An 8,066-nucleotide genomic window follows, 5' to 3' on the forward strand; every position below is an offset into this window, starting at 1 on the left:
AGAAGAGTAGGCATTGAATGAATCCCCCCGAGAGCCCGAAACGACTTTCAGCCGGGTGGCGCGGATGGTGGATGCGTCGCTTTGTGCCGCCCCCGGGCGCGCCGAGAGTAAATTACCCACCACACCATTATCTAAACGTTGATCACCGCAAACGCAATCATCGTACATGTGTGCGGTCGTTAATGACGATATTGTGTGTCTTGCCGGATAAAGAATGACTAATTCACGATCTTCATTCAAATCTTCACTCATTCATGCATTCACACCAACAAATCGCACAAATTGCTTCACAAATGCAATAGAAATTTCATTTAAAACTTAAAACATGATTAAAAATTGAAAAAATGCCATTTTGGTTGCCTACATTTAATTTTTTCCTGAATTTTAAAGATTATTGATCATAAATTACCGAAAATAAACGTTTTTTGTTTCTAAAAATTTTCTTTCTCTTTTTTTCTTCTATTTACTTCCTAAATTAAACTTTTTTCCCCCAAATTTTAATTATTTCAGATTTTCACATATATTTAACTTCACAAATGCATAAATTCAATTCCAAACTTAACACTATAAGCTTAAAGGTCATCCATAAACATAATAAATATCTATTTCGATAAATATCTTGCTTTGCCTACTGATAACGCGTGGCGAATTGTAAATTTCAATCGAATTGTGAATTGCGTAGCACGCGTGATACACAGATATTTTATCCGCGCATTCGTTGGTAATTAATATGTGCGATATCGTTGCGCGCTGCCACCACGACGCGTATAAATATGAAAATTCCGGGGGCGGCGCCCGCGCGCGCAACCGTCATAAATCAGATGCAATTTGCGGGCAGCGAAGCGTGCGCCCACAATTACCACGAAAGATTTATTAGTGATAACTTAAACATCCGACGTGCAAACCGAAATATCTCTCTATCTCTTAATACCCACTATAATATTATACTTACTACACAGTGAATAAAGTGTAGTATTATATATTTAACAAACAAAATTATTGTTTTAAAATCTATTGAATTTATTGATTTTAAAAAGAGTTTAACTTTGTTTTTTGATTTTTTCCAGTGGGATACAAATTGAAAACCCACTCGAAACGCTGCCACTGCCGCCTCCACACTGCCACACTGCTACTGCCTTTTGGCCTCTCGCACGCGTTCTCTCCTGCTACACGAGAGGGAAAGAGAGAGGAATGCACGCGACCCGCCGTCTAATTCTGCTGATGCAGGTGAAATCTCTGGAAGCGGCGCCCGCCGCCGCCGCATCGCATCCAACCGCAAACACAATTCGCGTCTCTCCATCCACACCAACACACCAACCATATAACCTCAATACAGCGCCGAGTATAACCTCAAATCAAGTCGGCACTAATTATTCGCGTTTATTATTAGGGCAAACGGGCAACGGACAACACACCGAGCAAGCGAGGCGGGAGAAGCGTTTATTCACGTGTCAATATCGTGCGGCGATGAGTACGGGCTGACGTGACCTATCACGCCGGATCTCGGCCGTGTACAAGTTGTTTTTGAATCGAAAAAAGCCGCAGCGTGAAGCAGGGAAGAAGTGCTTCAAGGACGGCGGCGGCGGCGGCGGCGTGCGAAGCGATGATCGGTGTCTTTCTTTCCGCACGGCAGCGGGGGTGTTTTACAAATAGACCCTCGTTAGATCTCGGCGTGCGATAAAACTTTTTACATTCGCTTTTTCTTCTAGGTCATGTGAAGCGAGAGATTTTTTTAGGCAACAAGAATGTTTGCAGTACAAAAAGCGAAACTTTTCAATAATAATTGATAAACACATAGAAATGTTTATATTTCTTTTGTTTTTTTTTACTGAAATACATATAGAATACCGGTTTTTGTTAAATTTATTTGAAAAACTTGAAAATTTTGAATTTTTCTTGTAAAAAATGTTTGATTTGCTGTAAAAATACAGAAAATCTTTCATTTATTATCGTTTGAAGGCTTTTATGAGACTTTTCTAGTTCCACCTTTAAAAAGCCACTTTTTCCACGGTTTCGATACACAAAAAGTAGCACTTTAGTCACGGCCGTGACTAAAGTACTTTTTTCTTTGTTTTTATGGATTTTTTCTATAAATCCGATTAAACCTCTTTAAAAAATACCAAAAACCTTAAAAAATCGACAAAATTACAAAAAATAACCATAAATATTTAATTTTAAACAAATTTTACTTCAAAAATCCGTTAAAAACCCTCTTAAAACCCTTAAAAAACTTCCCATTACACCTATTTTTCTTAAACCCCCCCAAATTTAAACTTCAAATCCCTTCCCAACCCGCATTTTCTCACAAATCGCAAATCAACACCCAACCTGCATAGTGACACACATTAAACCATGTTGCGGTGTGTAAACGATGCCTCCCAGACTCCCAGATCCGAAAAAAAAGGGACGCACTCATGCGGCTCCCTCCACACCACCCCGAAGATATAATGTGCGAGCATGAACACGTATTCCGATCTGTTTTTGCATGTGCGCGTTATCATCACCGAAAAAGGTCCCCGCCGCACACGTCCACTCCTCGCCCAAATTTGCATATCGGAATCTCCGGCTGACCAGAGAGAGCCTGTGTGTCCAGCTTGGTGGATAAACACGGCGTATATTAAAATATCGCGATTTAGATTCAGATTCCCGCCCGGCTGTCCACATATCATCGTAAAGTGACAACGTGATAACGCGCCAACTATGTAACGCCACTAATACACTAATCCCAGCGCAAACACATAACCTATACGTGTTGGATGTGAGGAAATTTAATTTGCAATTAATTTTAAGGTTATGTTTGAGTCATTCACAACTCGACGGAGCATCTTGTGCATGGAGAAGATAAGCGCGCTTGATGATGTGCTTTGCATCACACTTTATGAGCAAATCGAATTCCCGGTGTGCGGCGCGGGAATTCGTAAATTTCGTTGAAATCCATAATCGTTTTGATTAAATTTCCATTCCGGCGGCGAGTCGTGTAGAAAACGCTCGCCGATCGGGTTTCTTCATTTCCCAATTGGAATCCAATTGGAAGTTAGTGAAATGTGTCGAAATAGTTTTCGGTCGATTGTGTCGCGTCGCTCCCCTTCGACAAAGAAAAGCGAACAAAGTCGGAGAGTCGGGATCGGAAAGACTTTGGGGATATCAGGAGTAGATATCCCAATCTATAGCTATCAGATTTGTCGTGGGCGAGAGTACACGACATGCATGCATCCAGCTAAATTAGTACTTTCAAAATAAGAAGAAAATAAGAAAAATCCACATGAAAAAAAACCCTAGGCAACCAGTTGTACAATATTTTTGATATTTGGGTTGCCTAACATCAATAGAAATATCTAACCCTAAGGATTAAGATGATATTAGACCCCTGGTCAATTTACAAATTGAATGACTTGAAACTCCTCTAAACTTCAAATAGTTCCCGTTTGAGGTTATAATGAAGATGCTCCTATACTATACTATCCTAAATCTATTGTTTTAAGTTTTGATACAGTCCCCTGTGTCCCCAGCGAGGGGTTCTTCTTCTCTTCAGTATGAGAAGCGTTTAAAGCTTGAACTGGTTTTCAAAACGTGCGCGCTCTTTTTGCGCCCTTCGCTTTGGTGTTCTGGTGCTTGTGCACGAAAGATTTACGGCGACGAGAGAACGCGCGGGCCGCCACCCTTCCTCCCCCACTTTCAGATTTATTATGAATCGGATATTTATAATCCCTTCGGAGATGCCATCTTGCCGGCAGGCCGGAGGGACGCGGCGCGGCGCGACATCCGGAACGGACAAATTAAATTTAACGTGTTTGAGGTTTTTGCAATAATTCAATCATTTTAAAAACAGAAAAGAAAATTTTTTTCGACGAAAATCGATCTATAGGAATATATATGATGTAACTAATCGTGAATGTCGTTATCTAGTCCTCTGCTTTTCCATTTCTAGACTTGTTTGTTTGTTTGCGCGGTCGATTTTATAGGCTCATATCAGGCATAGAAATCTCCCTCAAATCTAGAATTATTTTCGGGGTGCTTCCGCATAGCACATGCATAAAATTAGGTTAGTTACATGACATAACAAAACATAACCTCAAATCAGAACTAGAAACTTATATTTTGACGTTTTTTGACATAAAAATTAGGTTAATTGCATAACATAACCTCAAATCACGACTAAAAACTTCGATTTTTTAGATTTTTGACATAAAAATAAAACAATTGCATAATATAACCTCAAATTACAACTAGAAACTTATATTTTGGCGTTTTTTGACATAAAAATTAGGTTAATTGCATAACATAACCTCAAATAACAACTAGAAATTTCGATTTTTTAGATTTTTGACATAAAAATAAAACAATTGCATAATATAACCTCAAATCAGAACTAGAAACTTATATTTTGGCGTTTTTTGACATAAAAATTAGGTTAATTGCATAACATAACCTCAAATAACAACTAGAAATTTCGATTTTTTAGATTTTTGACAGAAAAATAAAACAATTGCATAATATAACCTTAAATCAGAACTAGAAACTTATATTTTGCCGTTTTCTGACATAAAATTAGGTTAATTGCATAACATAACCTCAAATCACAGCTAAAAACTTAAATTTTTACTATTTTTGACATAAAATTAAGTCAATTGCATAACATAACCTCAAATCACAACTAGAAACTTCTATTTTTCCTATTTTCCTATTTGTTTAGAAAAAAATCTAGTCCAACCCCCAGTCCAATTCAAGAGTAAATAAAATACCGGACAATAAGAATAATAAGGTTGTAGTGGATGACGGCACTTGGGGACTACGGTAACGGCTATTACCCAGGACACACACCCCGCACTCCCCCGCGCGTCGCCACTTTCGTCTTTTTCGAAATCTCCCGGAATTGTTTCGGGGTGGATTCACTCGATGATTGAACAAGACATAGGCAGGTCTTGTCACATAAAATTAACTAGCCCCAATCTCGCACGTACCCACAATTTACCCCCACCTCCTCCACTTTCCTTGTCTTTGTAACAACTGTTACTATCATAAGAGTATGATACAAACCAAAAAAATCTACACCTAAAATTCTATAATTTTAGGTTATGTGTAAGTTGCACTACGCTGGTAGTGTGATTGGATTACGTTTAGAGGGTAATCCGGTTGACGAGCGTCAAGGGAGTGTGGCGCGAGGCGAGGGGTGTCGGCGCTGGCGACGACGACGGTCGTGCTTTAATGACCCCGCGCGACAAATCGAGCGCTTAACCTCGGGCCCCAGAGACGCTTCCGTGATTCACCGGAAGCCAGACATATTTTAGCGCCACTACCGCCACTGCCGCCGCCACCGTTCACATATTGTATAGACTCGGAAAAGCAGAAAGGAAAAGTTCCGAGCAGCTCGAAGCTGATTTATACCCATCTTATATTTTATGGGCCAGTTTGTTCCGGCCGTTATTATATTAGCCTTCGATACGATACTTTATCTAACACCCTTTACAACTCTTGACAGTTATGTGCAAAAGGGGTGGGGGCGCCACACTCTTATCCTGTTTATCAAATTTATCAAAATAATTTTTTTCTTAATAATTTAATAAATTTTACTGTATTTTAAAATATTAAACACCCTGTATCTCATAGGAAGATAGTCCGTGGTTAAGTGGCGAGTGTGTGGCTCGCTTGCCTCTCTGTCGCTTCGAGAGCACTCCGAGCAATGTGCAATAATCTCGACGATATCGAAAGCTTTTTCCGACGTTCCGGCGCGGCGCGCACATTTCGTATTCCGGGCTTGACCGACCGGCGAAAATAAGGAAATATCATTACCTGCGCGGCGCACGAGCCGAATAACAAGATGGCCGTGGGGGATAACGGTTAAGATAAGCTCATTACAATCGGCGGTTGCGTTCACCCCGAGCCAAATTACACATGTCTGCACTTAACCTCAACTATTAGCTACAGAACCACTAAAAAATAGCAAAAAATCATCAAAATACCGGTATTAATACCGATATACCGGTATTTTTTACTCCTAGTACCAATATTTTTCAACTACAATTAAACTCAATTTCATAAATACCGGTATACCGGTTATTGACTCAAAAAATACCGGTATTAATACTGATATACCGGTATTTCTTTGTTCCTAACATCGATATTTTTCAAACACGAAAAAATTTAATTTCATAAATACCGGTATTACCGAAATTTTCATTAAAAAATACCGGTATCAATACCGGTATACCGGTATTTTTATTCTCAAAACCAATATTTTTCAAATTCTTTAAAAGTTAATTTCCTAAATACCGGTATTTTGTTTCACCCTAAAAAACTACCGGTATTAAACACATTTTCACACATTACCACCTTTCAGTCGTTCCACCACTGGAGGTTAACTGATGATCATGACTTAACGGCCAACATAATAATCACCAGCCGCCGCCGCCGCAACAAAACCGTCCCCGGTGAGCGTGCGGGGTCGTTCGGGTGATAAATACGCGGGCGGCGGAGCGCGCCGGCATGTGATCATTATTTCGCGCACGCTTTATCTCGACTTCTAAACCGCACAAGGAAAACGCCGCGCCATTAGCGTGTCCTTTACCAAACGGTGGTGACCTTTACCTTTCACGCCGGGGCCTCGTTTGTTCGGCTTCATTATTTGACCAGCGCTCGGTCAATTAACTACGAGAAGAATGAAGAACCCAAGAAAACGGAAAAATCTAAAGAAAACGTGTGAAGACATCGTGTGTTGTTTGTTTGTTTTCTTCGGAAATTTTAACCTTAAAAACCATTCACGCTCCATTGGCGTGTGCATTGCAGATGATACCCGATGCCATCGGAGAGATAACAATGTCGGCGCGCATTGGCATACAGGATGCGCTCGAAATAATCGCCGGCTCCTTTCAAATTCTGATCAAATGTCTATGTGCGTCTATGTCTATGTCCTGATTCTCATTGCTGATTCCCTTACAACAAGCGAACGTAAATTCGTCCCGGCGTGCTCTGCCTGCAGGATGCAGAGACACATAACCCGAGTGAGGGTGCTGCTGGCCGGGCGACGTTAACTTTTTACGACAACAGACATTATGTGCCGGCCCCCGGATCCGATATATTTTATGGCCGATGTCCAGTCAATAAATAGCCATGAGGCCCCCCACCCTCCACCTTCCTGCCGGCACCTTCGGCGCGCCCGATAACCACCCCCTATTGCTTTCTTCTAGGAGGCGGAATACACAATATCTGAATATCCCGAGCAGCACCCCGAGAGAAGATGTGTCGTCTGTGCGCCTGGGGATCATGGCAATAATCAGTCGATGGGCCGTAATTAGATGCGGAGCGCATAAAACGGCCGCACTGACCGCCCGTCATCTGTTTTTTTACTGTTTCCGCATACTAATAAAAGCGACGGCGGCGGGCGACCCGCCGGCCGTTACGCGCAAATGTTACTTCGTATTTGCGTTTTCGTTGCCCCCGCGCGCCAGCACACGTTTATTATTCACAGTCGATGGCAATGTCTTCGCCTTTTACTTCACCGCACACTGCGCACAAAATAAAACTTTATAACCTCAAAATCGCGTGGAGTATTTACCAGCAAACTAGAATTTTGAGTTCAATACCGGTATACTGGTATTTATAAAATATTAAATATTAAAAAATATCGATATATGAAGAAAAAAATACAAAAAATGCAAAATACCGGTATAACAATATTAATACCGGTATTTCACACCCCTACTTGAAATATCAGTATACCGGTATTTATTGGAAGCAAATTCTTTTCAATAATACCGGTATTTGAAAATAAAAATACCGGTATACCGGTATTTATTAAATATTAAATATTGAAAAATATTGGAATTTGATGGAGAAAATATAAAAATGCAAAATACCGGTATACCGGTATTAATACCGATATTTCCCACCCCCTTTGCAAATACTTTCATTAAAAGTACATCAATGACCAAGCAACTTTATATTATGAAGATATTCCGAATATTAATGACGAACAAGATTAAAATATACCTTCGAGTAAGATACAACATGTGATGACTTTAAGAAAACTCAATATCTGTCGTCTAAAGACGCGGATGCGGATGAAGTAA

Source organism: Atheta coriaria, unplaced genomic scaffold (assembly GCF_025399875.1).
Source record: "Atheta coriaria isolate IRGN ID8LTWV9N9 unplaced genomic scaffold, Caltech_Dcor_3.1 hic_scaffold_7_pilon, whole genome shotgun sequence".
In the NCBI taxonomy this organism is placed as follows: domain Eukaryota; kingdom Metazoa; phylum Arthropoda; class Insecta; order Coleoptera; family Staphylinidae; genus Dalotia; species Dalotia coriaria.